Source organism: Sorex fumeus, unplaced genomic scaffold, assembly GCF_029834395.1.
Source record: "Sorex fumeus unplaced genomic scaffold, SorFum_2.1 ptg000014l, whole genome shotgun sequence".
Taxonomy (NCBI): domain Eukaryota; kingdom Metazoa; phylum Chordata; class Mammalia; order Eulipotyphla; family Soricidae; genus Sorex; species Sorex fumeus.
In genome coordinates, this window is record NW_026606071.1 from 39510272 (window position 1) to 39536069 (window position 25798).

Genomic DNA, 25798 nt, shown 5'->3' on the forward strand with positions numbered 1-25798 from the left:
AAAGGTTTTTATTATATTGCCTAAAATATGAAACTGTTATTAATTATTATTGCTATTAATTGTTCAGTGTCTTTTATGGAAGAAACTTTATTAATGAAAAAAGAGAATATGTAGTGCATACATACATTTTAACTAATATGAAATTCAACTAGTCTACTCATTTCTGTACATGTTTCTGTCTCTGTTTCTGCCTTTATCTCTCTATGTATCTCTGTCTCTCTCTCTTTCTGTTTCTCTGTCTGTATCTTCCTCTTTCTCTCTTTCTCAACCAACACAGTACTCTTGCTGGGATGAAACTAGAAATGCTTCCTTTCTGGATTCCCTACCTTACCTTTATTAATTTGTTCTCTACAATTCAACAAAACAGAAAACGATTTATTGCCATGATGCTACTATATGTGGAATAATTTTTAAGTCAAGATGGACTATTATTTTTCTTTCTCCTGGACAAAGGCAAATGAAATGCTCATGTTCTTTTTTGGTTATTGAATCACTTTTCAACTAGTGCAGTATATGCCAGAGAATATATGCTAGGAAAAATTCATATACTCAACGTAATGTTGAAATGTTTTATGTATAAACAGTTTTGAAACCATTGGGCCCTAAATACTTTCTACTTTTGTATTTGTTTATTTAGGGGACTCCAAAGTGCTTTTCATGAAAGGTGTTGCCCTCTCCGGGCAATTCTCTGTGTGTGTGTGTGTGTGTGTGTGTGTGTGTGTGTGTGTCTTTTGGGGTCACATAAGTGAATGCTTAGGAGTTATTCCTGGCTCAGCAATCAGGAATTACTCCTGACAGTGCTCAGAGACTATATGAGATGTGGGGGCTCAAACGTGGGGTGGTGTGTTCACAGCAAACATCCTACCTACTGTACTATCACTCTGGCCCCTCCAGGAAACTCTTGACCAACAAGACTGTTGATTCAATATAAGTACCCAAGAATTAGTGCTGCTAAGCCCTGCAGTGCAAGGGATTACCCAGGTTACCCGAGTGATGTTCAGGATGAACCAAGAATCAACCCAGTGATGCACCAGGTACCAGGTGGCCCCAGGGATGAAACAGGGTTGGCCATACTCAAGGCAAATACCTTATCCCTTGCACTATCTCTCCTTATTCCCCATACTAGCTCTCAGACCTCAAAGCCATATTTTAAGAGAAAGAAATAATAAATTAAATGTCTTTAATTTTTTTCTTTAACATGAAACACATTCACACTGGTTAGAATTGTTGTTGTGAATGGGAAAGAATATTTACCCGATACACATCTGATAAGGGATTAATATCCAGGATATACAAGACACTAGTAGAATTGTACAAGAAAAATACCTCCAACCCCATCAAAAAATGGGGAGAAGAAATGAACAGAAGTTTCCTCAAAAAAGAAATACAAATGGCCAAAAGGCACATGAAAAAATGCTCCACATCGCTAGCCATTAGGGAGATGCAAATCAAAACAACAATGAGATATCATCTCACACCACAGAGACTGGCACACATTCAAAAGAACAAAAGCAACCAGTGCTGGCATGGATGTGGGGAGAAAGGGACACTCTTTCTTTGTTGGTGGGAATGCCCACTAATCCACCCTAGCTTATAGTACTTATATTTGATTCAAAGACAGAAAAACTGTCTTCAGAAATAAAGGTAGTCTGAGGAAACATAAGGTTATTGACTAAGCCTCTTGGATTTGGTGGTGATAAGGTCATGTAACTGGGCACATCAAAACCATAAACTCTAACATTTTTGTAAGCACATGACTTTAACTATAATATTTTAAAAAAATACTTTGTCAAGATAGCCTGATTTGGACTGGGTGGAGACCTTGAGTTATTGGAACACTACCACTAATCATGGTAATATGTTTGTAACATTGTATACCTTACACTCTACTATTAACAGTTTTTTAAATCAGAGTATCTAATAAAAATTAGGGAAAAAATTCACTTCTAAAAGAAAGGAAGATAAAGTGCAAGGTAATGGAATCAATTGGTTTTCTTTGAGAGAGAAACTGAACTTTATTTTATTTATTTTTTTTAGTTTCAAGAACAAAACCAAATCACAGTCGTTGATAGAGATGATGTGTTACATCACTTACCATCTGACCCCATGTGTACATAAATCAATCAAACATTGACTCCTCCTGTGTATCTGACATGACCAGTCAATGGAAGTGGCTTAGAAAAGGGCCATCATAGTGATTTCAGCAGGAAATCGGTTGTGAATAACCAAATTTATCAACTAGTAAGATGAGAGATTATTTGACTAAATATTGTTGCTTTGTTAAGCTCTATAGAGAAGCCTTTCATTTCACCCTCATTCTCAGTAAGAGAAACGTGATCAGAAAGAGTGAAAGCTGGCAGTGCAACATTCAGAATAGTCTTGATTTGGGTGAATGGTTTCATTCACTGTAGCACTGTAGCACTGTCCTCCCATTGTTCATGAATTTGCTTGAGTGGGCACCAGTAGTGTCTCTATTGTGAGACTTGTTGTTACTGCTTTTGGCATATCGGGTATGCCACAAAGAGCTTGTAAGGCTCTGCCGTGCTGGCAGAATACTCTCGGTAGCTTGCCAGGCTCTCTGAGAAGGATGGAAGAATCAAATCTTAGTCGGCCGTGTGTGCAAGACAAAAACCCTACCCACTGTGCTATCGCTCCAGCCCAAAAATATGGAACACTTCAAAAATTTGCATGTCATCCTCGAGCAGGGGTCACTAATCTTCTCTGTATGGTTCCAATTTTAGTATATGTGCTGCCAGTGGTTTCATTCACCTTCTGAAAATTCACTAAATTCTCTTTGTATGATGTAGATGGGCACATTTTTCTGTGTATTTGTTGCAGTGAAAATAAATTTTTTTTAAAATAAATTTGTGCACAGTAATTACAATTCTGTTAATGACAAGGTTTGGTGCAACAGAGTATCTGCTTCCCTCCTCCCCTTTCTTCAGTTTGCCCTACTGGCCTACTTCCTGTCCTACTTCCTGTCCAGACTTCTTGCTCAGTTCTGTAAGCCAGTTTCATGGTCCATCACATTTGTTCTTTCCTTACTATGTGTCTTTATATCCCACATATAAGATAAATCATTCCCTCAGCATAATGTTTTCCAGTTTGATCCACGTAGCAACAAGTTGAAGGATTTTATTTTTTTATGTCAGTGTAGTATTACACTGTGTATATAACCATTGCATTATTGTCATGTCAACAAACTGAATGATTTTATTTTTTCTTATGGTAGCGTAGTATTACACTCTGTGTTTATACGTGTGTGAGTGTGTGTAATGGCTTCACTACTGTCATTAGTTCCTTATCACCAAGATTTTAAAAAGAAAATACATCTTAAAAAGTGTCAATATCTTATAAGAACATTATGATTTATATTCAGAGGCAATGGAATTGATAACAAATGATTTTAATACCTCTGTCATTGTTTTCTTACTCATGCCCAAATATTGGACTTTTTCTAAATAAAAGATTTTCTGTTGAAGCAATGTGCACTCATCTATATAATTTCACATTCCATAGTTTCTTAAAATGATTTTCTTTACCTTTGTCAAATTAATACATGGCTTGTTCATTTTTATTCCTTTGATTGTAGCTGTTTAATTTACAGTTTATGAGACTTGGCAATTTTTTCCAAAATTATTGTTCTCCAGGTAAGTACAAAAGAAAGTAAATACAACAAAATGGAATCCACAAGGACACTCACATTTTCCATATATTTAAGATATTGCCTTAGGTAGGAAGTTTGGTTCCTGAAAGCTGAAATGTTTGAAATAAATTTATGATATATTATAAAGTCTTCTTGCAGGTTCCAATTTTTCCCCACTATAAATGCTGATATATAAAATTCTTATTTTCGATTCTATGTGTTCTGTCTTCTCCAGAAATATGTGCTTTCTTTCAGCAATCTTTCTTTTAGTATGGTAGAAGTTTAATACCTTGAACCCAAGCTGTGGACAAAGGCACTGTAGCAGATAAGACTCGACCTTGCAAAGCTTCCCAGAAGGGAGACTCTGAAGAAAGGAGTGTCTGGCCAAAATTGGCAAGAACAGGGTGTCAGTACCAGGTGTCCAGCCTTGAGCCTCACTCAACCTCCTAGTCACATGAGCTCAAGACACAGAAACTATCACGTATGCTTAGCAACTCATCGTAACCATAGCATCTAGCCCTGATTGGAATTGGACCAGGGCAAAGCAGAATAGAAGAAGTGATAGGCCAATAATGCTAAACTTTATGTGATTGTATTTTCCTGTAAGCCGAGACCCTCTATAAAATATGTGTGTATTTGGCAATAAAGTGAACTGCCATCAGGTGCTCCCAGAGGGTCTTTCTCCATGCACCCATCATCTTTCTCCCCATGTCTGCCCGGACCCAGTGCACAACGTGTCTGGGCACCTTGAGGAAAACTGTTCCCCAACACCAAGCTACAGTAACCAAACTTAAAAATGTGGTATAAATAGGGGCTAAGAAAGTACAATAGGCAGGAGACTTACCTTGCATGAGGCCAAGCTGGAATCAGCCCACAACATCCCATATTATCCCCCTGAGTGCAGTCAGGAGTGATCCCTGAGCATGAGTGTGACCCCCAATAAACATAAACAATCACTTAATCACTTAATCACTTAACTTCCCGTTAGTCGTTGATTTGCTCGAGCGGGCGCCAGAAACGTCTCCATTTGTCCCTGTAGCGTGCTAGTGTAGCCCAATGGCATCTGTTCACTCCAGGAACATAAAGGGCCTCAAACCGATTGTTCATGATCTTGACGAAGAAGTCTGACCATCTGGAAGGTGGGCGGCCACACGGTCTTTTGACATCCCGTGGAATCCAGTCCGTAACAGCACTAGTCCAGCGGTCCTCTTTAAATCTCATTACGTGACCAGCCCATCTGATTTTCGACACCTCAGCAAATGAGACAGCGTCCTTGATCCTTGATTGTCGACGGATGTCAGAACTCCGGATTCTTTCTCTCATTTGAGTGAAACGTGATATTCCAAGCATGGCTCTTTCTATTTTTCTTTGGGAGACCTGAATGGCGTTCTCATCTTGTTTGCGTAGGGCCCAGGTCTCTAAGGCATATGTTAATGCAGGAAGAACAGTGGAATCAAAGAGATGTGCCGGGAGCCGGAGGTTCTTCCTCCTCTTAGCTATTTCTTCGATGTTCTTGAAGGTGTTCCAAGCCGCTCTCTTCCTCCTGTGCAGCTCGGGTGCCAGGTCATTTGTCATGTTGAATTCTCGACCTAGGTACACATAGCTGTTGCATTTGGAGATGGTCATTCCATTGAGAGTGAATGGGGTGTCAGGAACAAGGCTGTTTCTCATAAACATTCTCTTTGTAAGATTCAGCTGTAGTCCTACCTTTCCACACTCACGGTCAAAGTCGGCCAGCATTTGTGCCGCTTGGCTGATGTTTGGTGTTATTAAAACAATGTCATCAGCAAAGCGGAGGTGGTGTAGTTGCCGACCATCTATCTTCACTCCCATTCCTTCCCATTCCAGTCGTCGCATGATGTTCTCGAGGGTGGCACTGAAGAGTTTCGGTGAAATGGTATCACCCTGCCGCACCCCTCTCTTGACATCAACGATCACTTCTTTGTAGAATGGTGAGATCCTGGTAGTGAATCCGCAATACGGCTCACGGAGGATCCTGATGTATTGGGCTTGAATGCCCTGATTGGCTAGGGCTTCAATGACCGCTTCCGTCTCAACAGAATCAAAGGCCTTCTTTAAATCAATGAACGGTAAACCGAGCGGCATCTTGAACTCCCAAGAAACCTCAATGAGCTTGGTTATTGTGTGGATATGGTCGACGGTGCTGAATCCTTTGCGGAACCCTGCTTGCTCGCATGGTTGTCCTTCATCTAGTGTTCTGCCAATCCTATTCAGGATGACTCGAGTGAACAACTTGTAGATGACAGACAATAGGCAGATCGGGTGATAGTTGCCAATGTCATGGATGTCTCCCTTCTTGAACAGTAGTACGTTCCTGCTGGTTTTCCATTGGGACGGAACCTTGCATTCAGACAGGTAGCGAGTGAAGAGCTGAGCCAGTGTATTGATGAGTACTGACGGCAGGTTCTTCAGGTGTTCAGGTCTGACCTTGTCTGGGCTGGGTGCTGTTTGTTTCTTTACCGACGAAATGGCGTGTCGGATTTCGGAAGGGAGAATGTTGGGAACGACATATCTATCCTGTGGACATGGCTATTGAAGAGATTTGAGTAGAAGTCATGGATAATCTTCTCCATTGCCGTTCTGGAGGATGTGATGGATCCATCAGAACGTAGGAGGGCAGTCATCTTGGTCTTATAGTTGGCGAAGGACAGGCGGGCCTTACAAATACTTTTCCCGGCTTCTGCCGCATCTACCAGTACTTCTGCTCTTCTCTCTTTGAGGTCTTCCTTGATCGCATCTCTGCACTGCTTTGCGAGCTCAGACATTAGCTTGCGGTTGCCTGAGGCATGCGCCAAACCACGCTGGCGAATTAGCTCAAGAGTTTTCGAAGATAGGCGATATTTTGTGGCTATCTCTCTCTTAGAGTTCCTCGCACATTCATGGAGGTGCTGAACCAGTCGATCGTATTCCTCGTCAATGTTGTCAACAATGGCATCTTCCCATGTTGCTGCAATAGTACCAAAGAGTTCCCAGTTGATGGTCATTCTGGGAGTTGTCTTTTTGAACTTTGCAACCCTTTCTCCCCGCTCTGTGTAGTAGAATTTGGCACGAAGGAGATGGTGGTTCGATCCCGTTCAAAATTTTGGGACAACAGCGACATCAGTCAGGCAAAACCGTCGATTGAATATGATGTGGTCTATTTCATTGTGGAATCGTCCACCAGGAGACTCCCATGTCCATCGTTTAGAATCTTCCTTCTGGAACTGTGAGTTCCATGAATGGTCTTGGTCGACAGGATGAACTCAGTCTCTCACCCTGTTTGTTCCATTCTAGGCCATGTGTCCCGATGTGAAGTTCTTCAGCTGAACTTCTCATTCCTATCTTGGTATTAAAATCACCCACAATGATCTTGTAGAAGGTGTGGTCTTCTTTATAGAACTTCTCTAGCTCCATGTAGAACTTCTCGATTTCTCTTTCATCATAATGAGATGTTGGTGCATAGATAACGAAGATAGAAACTGCAGGCAGTGAGTCACATCTATTCAAATGTAAACATCCAATTCGGGTTGTTAGGCATTCGAATGAATCAATGCTCTTGGCCAAGTTTGTGTTGACAAGGACACCGACGCCTCCAACACCTCTTTTATCGCATGTTCCGAGGAACAATTCTTCTCCAGTGTCGAAAACGGCATGGTGAGATTCGTGCCTTCTTGTCTCGGTCAGACCAATGATGTCGTACTTGATCATTCGCGCTTGTACCATCAGGTCCTCGATGGATGCATCTGATGATAGCGTACGTGCATTGAAAGTAGAGACCATCATTTTTGTCTTCCTTCGTTGTGGCAGCCTAGGTCAGCCTTGAGATTTTGTCGGCCTCTCCTTTCTCATCCTTCTCAGTGCTGCCATGTCGGTGAAGCCTTCAGGGTCAGGTGAATGAGACCAGTTGTAGTTACTGGTTTTGGCATATCAAATACACAGCGGATAGCTTGCCAGGCTCTTCCGTGCGGGCGGAATACTCTTGGTAGCTTGCCAGTCTTTCCGAGAGGGATAGAGGCTTTTGGGGCGACCTCTAATCACGCTTGTAGGTGTTACCATATTTGAACCCTATCAAATATGGTATGACAATTCCGGAAGAGGGTATTTAGTGTCTTATGATATGTCAGCCGCGCGGGTCCGGAAAGCGTCCTGGAGTGTGCCGACGGCTGGGTAGTGGAAGTAGTGAAAGAAGAACTAAGAACTTCTTAGAGGGACAAGTGGCGTTCAGCCACCCAAGATTGAGCAATAACAGGTCTGTGATGCCCTTAGATGTCTGGGGCTGCACGCACGCTACACTGATTGGCTCAGCGTGAGCCTACCCTACTCCGGCAGGCGCGGGTAATCCGTTGAACCCCATTCGTGATGGGGATCGGGGATTGCGGACAGGATTGACAGATTGATATCTCTTTCTCGATTCCGTGGGTGGTGGTGCATGGCCATTCTTAGTTGGTGGAGCAATTTGTCTGGTTAATTCCGATAACGAACGAGACTCTGGCATGCTAACTAGTTACGCGACCCCCGAGCGGTCGGCGTCCCCCAACAAAAACAATAATAACCACAAAGACAAAGAAAAAGAATGGAAAGGCAGACGGGAATCAAGAACGTGATGGAGAGATAAACAATGATGATAAGACTGATATTGGGAAGTTGTATGCAACACTATTATAAACAGCTTTGTAATAATGGTGCCATCATAGAATAAAAAATGGAGGTACGAATTGGTTACAATGTATGGAAGTCTGTGTTCTCATATTTACTCAGGGTCATAGACAGAATAATGAAGACATAGACAAAGGGTTGTGGTGCTGCGGGGCACATTGTCTTACCTTGGGCAGTGAATCCTGCAAGCTCGGGACATGCTTTGATCCACCTCTGGTGCACCTTTAGAAGCACAATCCGAAGCGTAGAGGGAACCAGAAATATTGATATCACAGTCACCAATCTACTGCCTTTCATATTCATTTTAGTATTACTTTAATTTCTTATAAACAGTAAGACTAATTCTTTCTCTCTTACGTCTACTTTTAAATGATCTTCACAATTGTGGGTATAATTCAAAAAAAAGCACACATTTTCTTTTTTGTGGAAAGGGTACTGTGTGATAACATGGTATTTTACTCTTCTCTCAGCATCAAAACCTGCAGTTAGTTTAGTGGAAGCTGAGAACCCAGAAGGATGCATCTACTTTTTAGAAAGCTGAGGTAAGAAATATAGGTCTGATCCACTGGTTTTTCCCTTTTTGATACCTATAGACCATTAGAGGTCTGAGCACCAGTTTGAGACAACCAGTCTTCTAGTCCAAGTTATAAGGAATCCATTGGATTGGGAAAAGTGGAAGCCCAGATTAATGATTCTTGGTCGGAAAAACCAGGTTGCTGACCGAGGTTAGGGAAACTGAAGAATAATACCCAGAATGAAGTGTTTGAATTGACCCTGACACCAGAAAATCCAGATCTTTAAAAGCATCATAGAATTATGCGTATGAGAAGCCATTATCAATAGCATTGTAAACTACAGAATCTCAATAAAAAATGAAAAATTCTGAAAAGAAATATTCACCAGGCCCAAAGGGAAGCAAAAAGGACATATTTAATTATCCATTAATTGCCCACTGCCCCCACTCTCCTCCAAAAAAAGCTTTCAAGTGAATAAAACGAGTATTTTCTACCTAATTAAAATGTTATAATATTAATATAGCACCTATGAATGAATAATAATACATATAATTGAAAAACACATTAATTACTAAGCAAATTCATTACATTTCTATTTGATACATGTTTTTTAAAAATGTGCCAAGTTTTAACATGTCTTATATGTTGCTAACTATAAATAAAGAAAATAAGGAAATATGGAAAGATTCATTTAATGAGTTCAGTTGGTATTCTCTTTGGGAACAATGGAATTAATGTTAAACCCTTAGTTTATAAACTGGAGGTAAGCAGAAAGCCTAGAGGCAAGTAAACTGCTGTCCTAAAATTTAATATGATCCCAAGAAAAAAGAAAGAAATAACAAAAAAAGCCTTTTTGCTGCAGCAGGCTCTGAGATTATGTCAAGTAAGTTATCCTATAATTACAGATTATAGTGATTCCCATAGCATAAGCTGCGTCCTAAACTCCTCAGGTACATAGTTTAAATTTGTTTATTTATTTGTTTTAAATGTTGATTGATGTTCAGTGACTTACAATACAATTAATAAAGGTTTTCCCGTGCATATAATTCCAATGCCACACCCATCATGTGTCTACCCACCTCCCTCTCCAAGAAACCCAACACCTCTTCTTCTAAACCCTCAACTCGATCACATTTTTCCCCTCCCACTGTTTTTGAGTATCATGATTTGCGATACTGTTCACTATAGTTTCATGAGTCCATCAGTCCGATTCCAAACAGACGCCAGTGCCCACTTCCCTCCACCAATGTCTCAAGGACTCTTCCTATTTCTAACTTCCCAAGGAATGCTCACATCTCTTTTCCCTAATCTCTTTGTAGAATATTTCAGAATTTTTTGGTGAAAAAGTTTATGGTCATGATGAGCGGAAGTTCTTTGATACCATTTGACCGGATGACATGAAGAGGATACCACATATGGGGGCAATATGGCATAGAAAATTTTAGAGTTTCACAGAAATTTTGCTACTCATTCGATGGAAATTTTTTTTTCTGACTTCAATGCTACTGATGCCCCATGATTTAGAAGAGTAAAGGAAATCTTTTTAAATCTACTAAACATAAATTCAACTAATTGCTCACCCAGCCTAACAGTAACATATAGATGTGTGATTTACTATATAGATTTTGTATGTACAATTCAATATGGACTGTTTCTTGAATTTTAGTGTTCAACATTTCAATTAGATTACAACAATAATCATAAATAAACTGTCATTTAAGGTCCTGAAACAAAATATGTTAATTAAGCTGTATGATAATCAAAAATAATTGTTCTATTCATCCACATGAAAATAATAGAATTCAGGGATAAACTGATAATGTAGTGAATATGACATTGCCTTGCATACAATCAATGTGGGTATGGTCCCCTGATTCTGCCAGGAGTGATCCGTGAGCACAGAAGCAAAAGCCCTAATCATTGCCAGGTGTAGCCTCAAACCAAACAAGTAATTAATTTGTTAATAAAATTGTATACTATTCAAAGACTGGGGAATTAATTTAGGGGACGAGATGCTTGTTTTTATTAGGGATGACCCTGATTGAGTGATCTTCTTTACAGCATATATTTCCCTGAGCACTATTAGATGTGATCCCTGAGCATAGAACAAGTAGTAAATCTTGAATACTGTTGGACATGGCTCAAAAAAAGACCAAAAAAATAGGACTAAAAGATGTCATACATCATGTGCTAGGCACAATTCACTCACACCAAAGTGACTGGGAACACAGGCAAATGTATTCTCAGGCTGAGCAGTCATATTATCATTGAAGATCAGGTAGCTCTTTCCCTAAAAGGAAGTAAAGGGATTAGGTGGAAATACTTCACATAAAGCAGTTAAACTCTAAAAAGGACCTTGTTTTACTCATTGAGAAAATTAATACGTTATCCAATGAACACCATAATTTATCTATGACATAACATTAGCCTTAACTTATTCTTTAGAAGTGATTCCTCCAATTCAACATGCTCGCTACATTGCAATTATTACTGGGTATATTTTGAAATGCCCCATCTACTCACAAATATTTATCCATAGTTGGTTCTGATAGTTCCTGATATTTTCATTCATTATTAAAGAAATATAGATTTAAAATGACATTGACCCAAGTTGGAAACTAGCAAGCTGGGCGACTTTAAGTAAATGCTATTTAATATCTTTGAACCTCCATTTGCCTTTTTTTTTAATACAATAGAGTGCTATTACCTCCTTGCATGAGATTTAGGGATAAAATGTATAAATCCCCTTTGAGTATAGGTATTATAGTGTCTTCACATAGTCTCTGCTTAAATACTGGAAATATACTATTAAAGTAACATCTATAAAATAGATTTAGGCACTGCCAACTTCATCAAAGACACATTTTATTCATGAAGTTCTATTAAAATGACAATTTTACTTGGTCTTTTGCTTTGCTCTCATCTGTAAAGCATTTAGATCGATTTTATTTTACTCTTTGGAGAACATAAGCTGCTTCCAAACTTTCGGTCTTCCTTCAAAAAGCATGTTGGCAGTAATCCTATTTCTTAGTAGGTCTCCATAATAGGAGCACACTTTTTAAATTTCTCTTCAACAATTTTAATTAATAAGCTATAATTTTCAGAGAAGTTATAGATTACCAAACATTTCTGCCCCTCACCATTTCCTTTATCACATTCATGGGATGCATTTACTACAAGGAGTAAGCTGATACTATGGATACTATTCATACTATTCAATAAAGTCCATAGTTTACAGTAGGATTCAGTACTTGTATATTTCATGGATTTTGACAAATGTGTAGTGCCAAGTGTCTAGCATTACAGTATTCTGCTGTAAATTATAATAGTTCCATTGCAGTAAGTATTCCCAGTGCTCCTATTATTTATCCGTCTTTTCTCCTAGCTCATGATAACTCTTTGTTATTGTTGTTGGGGACACACCCCATGGTGTTCAGGAGCTTTTATGCTCACACCTAGTGGTCCTCAGGGGACCACATGGTGCCAGGATTTATTTAAGGCCTTCACTCATATAAGGCATATGTTCTACGCATGAGCCACATTCCTGACTCACCACTGTTCTTTTTACTGTCTCTTTGTTGTTGCTACCTTTACTAAAATGTTATATCAGAATATATGTGTGTATATGAAATATAATATATCATCTATTCAGAATATTTTTTCACTTACAAATCGCATTGTCTCATTTAATTTTTCTCTATGCCTCTTATACTTTGGTACCATTTTTTTTGGTTCAACATATTCTATTGATATAAGTACCACAACCTTTTAAAATCCATTTTTCTATAACGAGACATCTTTATTGGTTCCACATTTTGATAATTATGAATTAAGTTGCTCTAAACATCTTGTATAGGTTTTTGTGTAGACCTAAGCTTCCTACTTCTTTAGGAATATCAAGGACTGTGGTTTCTGGGTCATAGGCAAGCATATGCTTAGTTGCTAAGAAACTGCTAAACTACTTTCCAAAATGGTTATGTCATTTTTTCCATTCCTACAATGAGTGTCAATCACTTCTGCTCCACATCCTCTATAGAATTTGGTGTCATTGGTTTTTTTTTAATATATTGACTGTTCTCAAATAGGTTTGTTCTGCCATATCATTATTGTTTAAACCTGCAAACTCTTAATGATTTATTATCTGCATGTCTTTACTTGTGCTTATTTGCCATTTTACATCTTTGTGATTTGTTGAGACGTCTGTCTATATCTTTTGCCAACTTAAAATTTGGAGCCTATATGTTTTCTTTTTGCTGTGTTTAAGAATTCTTGGTATATTTTGAATATCAGTATTTTTTAGATCTTTCTGAGATCTTACAAAGTCCTTTCTGATATCTAAAATCGAGTAACCAAATAAACAGTCAAAATATTTTTCACCTACTCTGTGGTTTATTTTTTGATATTTGAAACAGTATTTTGCAGAGCACAGCTTTTTAAATTTTACGAAGTCTAACATAATTTTTTCTTCTTGAATTGTACTTTTGGCATTTTATCTTAAAAGTCATTCCAATATATTAGCTATTGTGCTGAGTGCTGCAAAGGATAGCAGTGTGCATATGTCCTTTTGAATGAATATTTTTATGTCCTGGGGGTAGATACCAAGTAGTGGAATTGCTAGGTGACATGGGACCTCTGTTTTTACTTTTCTTAGAACCCTCCACTCTTTTCCATATGATTTGATCGAGAGGATAGAATGCAAGGTTGTAGAGGGAGAATAGCCAGATTATCCTTTCCCTTGGTCACAGAAATGTTAGAAAGAAACCTAGGAGGGGAGTAAGAAGATATGGAAGCAAGGTGACAAGAGTAGAGTTCAGGAGCATCAAGCTCATTGGAGGTGTAGAGGTGAGTTTTAGTCATATATACGTACATATGTAATATATGTAGAGATATGAGCTGTTCTGTCCTCCCGTTGTTCATCACTTTGTTTGAGCGGGCCCAGTAACGTCTCCATTGTGACAATTATTACTGTGTTTGGCATATCGAACACGTCACGGGTAGCTTGCCAGGCTTTGCCATGAGGGCGAGATACTCTCGGTAGCTTGCCAGACTCTCTAAGAGGGGCAGAGGAATCGAACTCAGGCCGGCCATCTTGGCTGCTTGCAAGGCAAACGCCCTACCTCCTGTGCTATCGCTCCAGCCCATGTATAGATATACATATATAAACTCGAGACAACAACTGGAAGCTTGAGTTCTGAATGGCAATCACCAAACTTCAAAGATGTACCTGCCAAAGAGGCAGACTGGGTCATATGAAACTAGGGACTTCTATAGAGGGAAGTTGATACTGGTGGTGGGATTGATGCTGGAACATTGTACTCTTGAAGCTCAACTATGAATAACTATGTATATCACAGTGTCTTGATTTTTAACTAAAAAATCCTTCCCAAACCTAAGATGACAAAAAATTTTATTCTTCTTTATTATGTTCTGTGAATTTCATAGTTTTTCATTCTTTAGTATGTTTTATTAACTACCTATATATATGCACACATAATTCATCGCATTTTTTATGTTTAAAATATCTATAGTGCAAATGCTTTAATGGAGAAACTACTGTTAGGGGAGGGCCTGAGAATATACAATTTGGATTAAGTTACTCTTAAATATACTATTTTTTCTTCTAAGATGTTTGCATAATCTACATTCTTTTATTTCCATATAAACACAAATGAGAATAAGTTTTCTCTCAATTTAATATCAGTTGGTAAGAACTACTGATAATGCTGATCTGTAACTGCAATCTTCCCGTGTTTAAGTTCTTCTTCAATTTAATTCAACAAATGCTTTATAGCTCAAGTTGTACAGATTATGACTCATGTCATTGATGATTAATGATTCCTATTTTATACTGTCACAAAAATAAATTTTTAATATTTTATCATAATTCTTGATTTTCTCTATGCAGAAAAGCAACTGAATTTGTGGATTTTGTGTCCTATAGCCTGACTAGTCTCTCTTATTGGTCAGAAACATTATGAGACTATAGATGATCATGCCCATCTGCATAAATGATTTTATTTCTTCCTTTCTAATATATGATCTTCTATTGTTCTTATCTTTTTTGCACTAGCTACAGTTTCCAACAACATGCTGAATATGAGCAGTTGTCTAAAACAATTGGATTCGCACCTTTTACCTCTGTCCAGCAGTGGTTGGTCACAAAGAATGAGAGAGAGAAAAATAAAGAGACAGACAAACACACACAAACTGTCCATGTTTTAGGTCTCCTGGGCAGGAGGTTGCATAGGCTATTATTTAATACAGTATCAATACTGCACTGTCAATGGTCTCTCAATAGGTGAACCATTGTGGACAGTGACATTGAGGACAGTTGGTGAGCATATCAACATTCAGTAGGTACATGAAGATCAGAGGCTGGGGCATTTCACACAGCTAACAGAAAGTCATGTGGAATACAAAGCCCTGAGTTTCCTATTCTATTTTTGCCCATGTAGTCCGTTTATCTAAAAAACTCTAATGTCTTATTGATGCATTTTTTGCACGCAGCAGATATTTATCATCTATTCTCTTCTTTCCTGCTATATTATTTTTCCCTGGTGCATTTTTGCAAACCCTTTGCATTCTAGATTAAACTATTTTTTCTAGCGGCATATACAATCCTTGGGTTTTTCTATTAGGGGGGCAGGACAAATTCCCACAAGCAGTAACAGTGTTTAATTTTTTCTTAGTCTTTATTTGAAGTGGAAAAACATTCAGACTCTAATCCTTAAGTTAGACTCAGTCTTAAATTTAATTGAGTAAGAAAATTACCCTAGTTATGATTTCAGTATCTATCAAATATTTTAGTGTAATAGAATATACGTTTTGTGATTTTTTGCTTATTTAAAATCACATTCTTAAGGCTAGTACTGAAATCATAATTTTATAATATTTATAATATTTGGGACTCCAAGACTAAACTTATAATAAGACAAAATAGTATTAAAGACTTGTACTTCCAATTTAAAATAATATAGGTATTCTCATTTAATAGAAAAATTTTGACCTTTTTACGCAATGTGGTACAACAGAGAAGTTATTATCTTTCTGCTAGCTCTTCAAAAATGCCACTAGTAATAAATTCATACGCTTAACTTTGTGAAAGTATTTCCTTCTCCTTTAAGACATTATAATATAACAAGTTTGAATAGAAAATGGTTTGTGAGTTCCATCACAGACATTTTACATAGCAAATGAAGACGAAAACATTAAAGTTTCTATTATTGCATAATAATTACCCCAATGATGATGAAGATGAAAAATGAGGGTCTGAGAAAGAGTCGACTAACCAGGGTACTTGCAGGACATGCAGTAACCTGAGTTCAATCCCTGGCACACTGTATGGCCCCTGAACCTGTGAGAAGTGATCCTTGAATGCAGAGCTGGGAGTGATCCCTGAGCACAGAACCAGAAATAAACCCCGAACACAACCAGGTGTGGCCCCAAAATGAAATAAATAAATAAATAAATAAATAAATAAATAAATAAAATGAGAAATGTTTATTATGCCCAATATTCTCTAGGGTCAGGGCATTGGGATCAACTAAGTCCAATAATTCTGATGAGGGATAATCTGTATGTTAGCCAAGACTGCAGTCATTTGGAGGGGTGGCTGGATATGATGTATAGGAGATGATAATACTAACTCACAGTTAGTTTCCTGGAGGCCTTTTCCAGACTATCTTATCACAGGAATTCTCCACAGGACCATCTAAGAGTCCAAGGTCAACAAGTTGACTCCTTTAGCTTTCTCAGAGCTGAAAAGAAACTACAGATTTTTCATAAACTTAGCTCAGAAGTGCCACCTCCTCACTTCTGCCATGTTCTCTTGGTCCAGGCCAACTGTTCCAGTACATGGAGAGGTACTACACAGGGAATGAGTTACCAACCATAGGTCATAGGCTATCATTGAGGAGATTGAGCCCCACAAAAATGAAGGATCACTTCAAATGAGAAACTTAATTTCCTTCCACTTTCCCTTCCTCTTTATCTTGCTTCTTCATCAAGAATACAGACAGTAGTCATCATTCACCACAGACCCAAAGACACATAAATATTTTCTTATACCTATATATATATATATATAAATGTGGAGCGATAGCACAGCGGGTAGGGTGTTCGCCTTACAAGCGGCCAACATGGCCCACCCGAGTTCGATTCCTCCGCCCCTCTCGGAGAGCCCGGCAAGCTACCGAGAGTATTGGATATGCCAGACACAGTAACAACAAAGTCTCCAATGGAGACGTTACTGGGCCTGCTCGAGCAAATTGACGATCAACGGGAGGGCCTTTACCTTTACCTTACCTTTATATATAAATACAAATTTTTTATATTTAATCTACAATTAAATATAAATAATTTTTCCATGTGTAGTCTCACAATAGACACATTACTGAGTCTGCTTGAGCAAATCTATGAACATCGGGAGGACAGTGCAACAGTGCAACAGTGCAAAATAATGAAAACAAACAAGCAAACAAACTTGATTCAAACATAAAAGAAATTTACAGCTGAGAAAATAGCACTATAGCACAGCGGTAGGGCGTTCGCCTTACAAGCAGCCAACATGGCCGACCCGAGTTCAATTCCTCCGCCCCTCTCGGAGAGCCCGGCAAGCTACCGAGAGTATTCGATGTGCCAGACACAGTAACAACAAAGTCTCCAATGGAGACGTTACTGGGCCCGCTCGAGCAAATCGACGATCAACGGGAGGGCCTTTCTTCTTTCTTCTTTCTTAACTAAGAATAGAAAAGGCTAACAAGGTTAATATAATTTTCTCAACAAAGAAATTTTTTTTTGCTTAATTAGTTTCATAGTCCATGAGCACTGTAAAATAATTTTGAGTAAAGAATAATTATCTTCTGTCATTTGAGCAGAACTGTTTCGGCTTTATTTGAATGTGATCACACTCATAATTGCTGATGAATGAGCAATTTTTTAAAGTCTCCATATATAAACTGTCATATAAGTGTGGTTTTGAACAGTCGATAGAAAAATTGTCTCTTTAAGCAACTCTGACAATGCAATTCATGATTCCTCGGGGTCAGAATCACTAGCAACTTTTCTAACAAATGTGAATTCTTGGGACCATAATATGTCCAAGTTCTATTGAATTGAAATTTGTGATATTCAATTTGAAATCCACATTTGATCAAGTTGGTAGATGATTCTTATGCATATTAAAATAGTGACAGGATTTTGCACTATAGTTTGTAGATTTGGTAAAACCTTTTTCCGTACGTTTACTTTATTATGATGTTTATGGGTGAGCTTTCCTGTGAAGGTTTTGGTTCGATTCTGTTAAGTAGCCAGAACATGGGATCAGAGTGCAGACAAGGGTGTGTTTACCACCTGGCCAGAATCAAAGGTTTGCATCCTCTATGAGCTCTTGGAAGGTATCCTCACTCTGGGTGGAAGAATTGAAAGTGTGTTTGCACTCAAGGTCAGGCCTGGCAAGGCAGTGCAAGGCTCATACCATGTGTTCTTTTTAAAAGCTCTTAAATGTTAAGTGTTTTCCAGGTTTTTTCTTTAGTGGAAATAATAAAATGCCTTTGAGTAAACAGTTTCATCTGTTTGGGAAAGCGGTATGTTTATCTTAGTGTGGTCAATCAATGAATTCTAAAAAGTCTGTACGTATATTTAGATATCTATGTATATGTATATGTATATTCATTCTACAGGGCAATCAAAGGCTAAATTTTTAAAAGATTTGGAAATGTCAACTTGTAATACAAACTAGGTTCGCCCCAGGCCCTGAGATCAACTATAACTCACCGTGTTTACAAATTATATCTTTTGGTCTAGTGTACGAACTGTAAACTTACCGATAATTATAGTAAAGAATGAATTATAGTCAGCTTATTTCTCTTTTTTTCCTGTGTCTGGACTGCTGTGACATATGGATTCTTCATCAGCCCTCAAATCACAGAGAGGGCTTCCCTAGAAGCTAAACTTGAAATCGATATACAGCTAGGTTTTCAGATGAAATATGGAATTACTATAGAATTTTTAAGAGGGAGAGCAAATGATTTCACTAAATGAGAACCCTCTGTTAGTCCAGGCAGATGTATATACATCTGTGATTTTTCATAGGGAGAATAAGAATATAACCTTCTGTTAGGTAATGTACACATTTGAAAAGTTAGTCTTTTATCCAGCTATTCATTTTCCTGTATTTTTTCAACAAATTATGTCTTTTTGGGACCTCAAATATTCATGAATACTTCCACCTGGAGCTGGGCTGGAGTGATTGTGTTCTAGTCTGTTCCTTTACCACTTTCTTTGCTGTTAAATATTTTACCTTCAATCCCCACCCTCTTCCCAATAATTTAGTTTCAAATGCTGTGTTATCGCTTTATTTGATGTAAATGGAATTGTTGTTTTAAGATTTTGTAAATAAGAGGAAATCAAGACTATGTGGATCTTTTGATCTGAATGCTTCCATTGTCAAGTTCTGTTATCTAAGAAATGCATAAATCCTGAGATGTTCAAAATTGTCATGCAATTTATCTAAAGTATAGTGATTGGTCATTTCTATTTTAAATTATAAAAACTCTTTTTTTCATGTATGACCTAGTGACTGGAAATGGGAGTATGTATTTGCATTTTAAGAATGCATATATCAGCTTTCATTTAGTATTTTTGGGTTATACCAGTGTGCTCAGGGCTGCTTTTGGTTCTGTGTTGGGGCTCACTGTTGACATTGCCGAGGGATCAAATGAGATTGGGAGTCAAACCTGTGTTTCCCACACGCAAATAATGTGCACAGCCCACTGAGCATTCTCTCTGGCTCCTGGAGTATATTTCGCTTTGTATCATTACATTGTTTATGATTGATTTTACACTAGAGATAATAGAAATATAGGTGTTGATAGAGATACTGGCAAAGTAGTTCTATTTATGTACAACTTAATATGTTTCAGAAACAAAGGGAAAAGGTGACTTCCTGAGATCAAAAGACACACGTGACAGAACAAAAGCTTTGAAATGGCAGGACCCAAGCTGAAGACAGCTCTGAACTAGTGATGAGAACTGTAAGGACCTAATACCTGAATTTACAGGTTAGAGGATTGGTGGGAGTGACCACCCTAGCCATTATCTTCCCCACCATATTTCATACGAACCACAAATTACCCTCGTATGGAACACACACTAAGGCGGCCTGACCACCCCGACCACATTAGACCAATAGTTCATTAGCCCCTACTCCAATTAACATCTGACCCTTGAATACAAAAGCAATGGTGAGCACAAGATCCAAACTGCAAAGGTCACAATGGTAGAGCAACACAATGGGAGTTGAAGAAACTTTCCTCAGTGTAGTCAAAGCTATCTATCATAAGGCCGTGGCGAGCAATATTCTCAATGGGTAAAAATTAAAAGCTTCCCATCTATAACTGAGGACAATACAAGATTGCCTACTATCACAATTTCTATTCAATATAGTATTAGTAGTACTTGACATAGAAGTTAGGCAAGAAAGATATATCAAGGCCATGGAGATAGGAAAGGAAGAAGTCAAGCACATACTATTTGCAGCTGTCATGACACTATACTTAGAAAATCCTATGATCACGATCACGATCATCCTGTTGTTCGTCGATTGCCTAGAGCAGGCACCAGTAACGTTTCCTTCCTCCTCGCCCTGAGATTTTAAAAAGTGCCATATTCAAGGCTCTTTCAGGGTTAGGAGAATGAGACCCATCATTGTTACTGGTATTTGGCATATTGGGTATGCCACGGGGAGTTTGCCAGACTCTGCCATGTGGACAGGTTACATTTGGTAACCTGCCAGGCTGTCCAAAGTAAGAATGAGATAAAAAGATGTCACTTCCGGGAGCTGGGGTTTTTAGTCTCTGGGTCTTGGCCGTTGATGAGATTACACGGCACTGGGGACAGTTGGTGGGTGTGACCCCTACCTACTGGAAGATGGAGGATCTGGGTGGAAGATGCTCAGCCCCGACCCAAAAAAAGATCCTAAAGACTATTAAAAACTCCTAGAAACAATAGGTTTGTATAGTAAAGTGATAGATTTATCAATACCAAATCAATACCAAAAAGTCCATGACTTTCATATATATAAATAATAAAAGAGAATTTTATAAAATAATTAAAATTTTAAAATAATTTTAAAAATGAAAGAAATATTTAAAAAATTTCCTCTGCCCCTCTCGAAGAGCCCAGCAAGCTACCGAGAGTATCTCGCCAGCATGGCAGACCCTGGCAAACTACCCGTGATGTATTCAATATGCCAAACACACTAACAACAAAAGTCTCCAATGGAGATGTTACTGGGCCCGCTTGAGCAAATTGATGAACGGGAGTACAGAGATTTATAAAATAATCCTATTCACAATTATTCCTCAGAAAATAAATTACTTCAGGGCCTGGAGCAATAGCACAGCGGGTAGGGTGTTTGCCTTGCATGCGGCTGACCTGGGTTCAATTTAATTCCCAGCATCCCATATGGTTCCCTGAGCATTCCCAGGGGTAATTCCTGAGTGCAGAGCCAGGAGTAACTCCTGTGTATCGTTGGGTGTGACCCAAAAAGCAAAAAAACACATAAAAAATAACTTCACATTGCTTGTGTAGTACTTTAGAAAATCAATTACCTCAGAATCAGCTTAACTAAAGAAGTGAATGATCTGTACAAAAAAAAAACTACAGAACACTAATTCAAAAGATAAAAGAGGACATGAGTAAATGGAGATGCATCCCCTGCACATAGACTGGAGAATAGGAAAATTAATATTGTCAAAATGGCAATTATCCGAAAAGCATTATACAGATTCAATGCAGACCTATAAGGATATCCATGGAATCTTTTAAAGAAATAGACAAAACATTCCTGAAATTCATATGGAGCAATAACACCCCCGCTCCAAATAGTTTAAACAATCTTTGGGCAGAGGGCGGAGGCGTGTGAGAAACGGGATGCATCACCGTATTCAATTTCAAACTACAGTACAAAGCAGTAGTGGTTAAAGCAGCATGATATTGGAATAAAGACAGATTGGTAGACTAATGGAATAGCATTGAACATCCTGATACAGATCTTCAAGTATATGACCACTCAGTCTTTTACAAAGAAGCAAGAAATGTAAAGTGGTGCAAGGAAAGTCCCTTCAACAAGTGGTGCTGGAAAAACTGGACAGCTACATGCAAAAAAAAAAAAACTTTCAAACCTCTCTCTAATGCCAGGAACAAAAGTCATCAAAATGAACTAAAGACCTCGATATCAGACCTGAGTCCATAAGTTACCTGGAGGGATATGTAGGAAGAACTCTTAATGACATAGAAGCTAAAGCCATCTTTAAAGATGAAATACCACTGACCAAACAAATGGAAGCAGAGATAAACAAATGACTCTCTGTTAAACTAAGAAGATTATGAACCTCCAAAGAAACAGTGACTAAGATACAGAGACAGCCACGGATGGGGTAAACATATTTACCCAATGCCTTTCAGATTAGGGATTAATATCCAGGATATACAAGACACTGGTAGAACTTTACAAAATAAAAACCTCCAGCCGTATTAAAAGATGGGGATAAGAAATAAACAGAAGCTTCCTCAAAGAAGAAATACAAATGTCCAAAGGGCACATGAAAAATGCTCTACATCACCAACCATCAGGGAGATACAAATCAAAACAATCTTACTCTTCTGTGACTGGCATACACCAAAAAGAAAAAGAACAACCAGTATTGGTGTGGATGTGGGGGGAAAAGGGACTATCATTCATTTTAGTGGAAATGCCAACTGGTCCAGCCTTTTGGAAAACAATATGGGAATTCCTCAAAAAACAAGAAATTGAGCTTCCATATGACCCAACAATATCAGTTCTACAAATGTATCCTGGGGGAACCAAAATACACAATAGAAATGCCATTTACACTTCTATGTTCATTGCACCACTGTACATAATAGCCAGAATCTGCAAACAACCTGTTTGCCTGAGAACAGATGACTGGTTAAAGAAACCATGGTACATCTACACTGTGTAAACACACAAAAAATAAAAAGGCCGGCGGTCTTGCCGTTTCCCCACTCCAGGGAGGTCGAAGGCGATGGTCAGGTGAAGGAAGGAAACGAGGCCAAGCTAGTTGGTCTTAGTAGCCGTTTATTACATGGAAGAGATGTATGTCATGGAGGCCTCAGGAATCCTCGAGCACGTGCGCGCCTGAGACTCCCAAAGATCCCCTTATATAGATCATAGACCCTCTAAAAGGCGCATTACAGTGATGTCATCAAAAGGAGTTACAGAAAGAACGTTGAGGTGGCAAACCATACATTGTTTCTTTACATCCACATTGTTTCCTTACATCCTCAGGCCAGTAACACTGGCCTCCGGAAAGAAGATACAAAGCCAAGCTGAAACCTTTCACAAGCACTTTCACAAGCTGCAAGCACCTTGATTTGCATCCCAAAGACCAGCCTGGCTAGAGCTGGGAATCTACATCCTAAAGATCAATCCTGGCTACCACCTGAGATCTGCATATCTAAGACCAGCTAAGGCTCTGAGAGAAAGGGGAAACTGTCTCAATATACTGGAATCATTTACTGAAGACAGTTTGAAGGGGAGAAAGCAGTCTCATCCAAGCTAGTCAGGACACACAGGAAACTGCTTCTAGGACGTGTTTCTCCTCTCCTTGTCCAACCAACATATAAGCATACATAATATTAATCATTTTGTATGGACACAGTAAGAAATACTTTGGGCTTATAGAATTGCTCTCCTAGGGCCATCTCGATCTCAGACTGCAGTGCTCAGGCCAGATATCTTTCCTATTCCTAGCAGCAGGGCCCTAGTCTCATCGTTACTATTGGATCATGACATAATGCCTATGATCAACCTCTTAACTTATAGTTAAGAATCGTGGCACCTTGGCCTGGCCCATCGCGATGCCAGGGTAGCACATAACTTACCGGCTTGCCCTGGTTCCATCCAGTCCCACGTCGGGACCCTGCCCTTGGAGTGCTAGGAAGTGAGGGCAACTGAGGCTTAAGTTGAGAAGGCAGATGCCCAGGAGTGAATAATATTCAAAGCCAATCAATTCCTAAGTTATAAAGCATAATATTAATTAATTGTCTTCCTGTATCTATACAAAAGGACATTGCATTAAAGTAAACTGCTCAAAGACATAAGGAGAGGAGAAAGGCAATATTGACTTACAGTACAGCTTCAGTGTCTAAGAAGGATGAGACCTTACAAATTGGTTGGGGAAGAGAGCATAGAAGAGGTTACAGACAGACAAAGTAATGGGAGTGACTCGGGAGCACTGTGATGGGTACAATCTGATAAACCCAAGCTCCGTGTACTCCAACACTACACAATTGAATACTATACATCTCTTAGAAGAGATGAAGTCAAAAAATTGTGTATAAATGGCTGGACATAAAAATATCATAGGAGTGAATGATTTAGAAGGAGAGGGCCAGACATAGTATGATTGCACTAATTTGTGGGATATTAAATTGTGCGGCATCTTATTATCTCATTTTTCCTTTGGAGAACCTGACAGGCTACCTAAAGTTTCCTGTCCACACAGCAGAGTCTGGCAAACTTCCCGTGTTGTACTCCATATGCCAAATACCAGTAACAATGATGGGTCTCATTCTCCTAACCCTGAAAGAGCATTGAATATAGCTCTTTTAAAATCTCAGGGCTAGGAAGAATGAGACGTTATTGGTGCCTGCTCGAGGCAATCGACGAACAACAGGATGATCGTGATCATGATGATTTAAAAAAATATCACCACAGTATGAGACTAATACCTGAGGATAGTAGAAACAAGGGCCAGGAGGATGGTCCACTGATGGAAGCCTGCCCTAAGTGCTGGGAACAAGGTCAGTTGGCATAGAGACAATGATAGTTGGAAGTGATTGTTCTGAATGGGAGATAAATGATGATGAAAGTGGGTAAAGGACAAATCATGGTGGTCTCTTAGTATGGTAGGTTGGGAGGGATACTGGGGACACTGGTGGAAGAATGGGTGATGGAACATTGTATGGCTGAAACCTGATCATAAACAGCCTTGAAACTGTATATCTCATGGTGGTTTGATTAAAAAAGAAAAAGAAAGAAAAAGAAAAATGCATCATTCTAAAAATAAATAAGTAAATAATTTTTGAAATATTAAAATAAATGTTATACTGTATCAATGTATCACTGTCATCCCATTGTTCATCGATTTCCTCGAGCAGGCACCAGTAAAGTCTCCATTTGTCCTAGCCCTGAGATTTTAGCAAGTGCCACATTAGAGGGTCAGGGGAGTGAGATTCATCATTGTTACTGGGTTTTGGCATATTGAATACACCTTGGGAGCTTGCCAGATTCTGCCGTGCAGGCAGGATACTCTTGGTGTGTGCTGGGGTTCTCTAAGAGCGAGAACTAGATAATAGGTTGTGCAGATAAGAGGTTGTGCAGCCACTAATGTGACTGTGAGATTCGAGGAGCTTGGTTTTCTAGTCTCTGGAACTTGGCCATTAATGGGATTACATGGTGCCAGGGGCAGTTGGTGGGTGTAATTGCCTAGCTACTGGAAGATGGGGAATCTGGGTGGTGGAAGCCCAGTCCCAATTTGAGAAGGCTTGGAGATCTCATTCCCAGGTTCCACACACCTGGATTCCTCTGCCGGTTCCTTCATGCATGACGCTCATCTGTGTGTGGAGAGTGATCTTATGCATGGCTGTGGCTGGGTTTCAGAGCTCTTCGGCTGCCAGGGCTCTGCTCAGGGCAGGGAGGGCAACACAACCCGCCCCCTCCAAAGGACCCCAGTGAGGACATCCAGGCACGAGGGCAAGAGACTGTGTTGTTCTCTTCTGGGAGCTTGATTTTATGACATAAAAAATTAAAGATGAAAGGGCTGGAGTGATACCACAGCAGGTAGGGCATTTGCATGCAACCAACCTGGGTTCAATTCCCAGCATCCCATATGGTTCCGAATATCACCAGGAGTAATTCCTGAGTGAAGAACCA

General features: G+C 39.1%; 1 non-coding gene across 1 annotated transcript; it reads right to left on the reverse strand.

The window, feature by feature from the left end:
• Nucleotides 1-2660: 2660 nt before the first annotated feature.
• LOC130021257 (U6 spliceosomal RNA) lies at nucleotides 2661-2769 on the reverse strand. Its single transcript, XR_008792144.1, has one exon. It is a non-coding gene; the product is annotated as a U6 spliceosomal RNA (small nuclear RNA).
• Between the last annotated feature and the right edge of the window lie 23029 nt (nucleotides 2770-25798).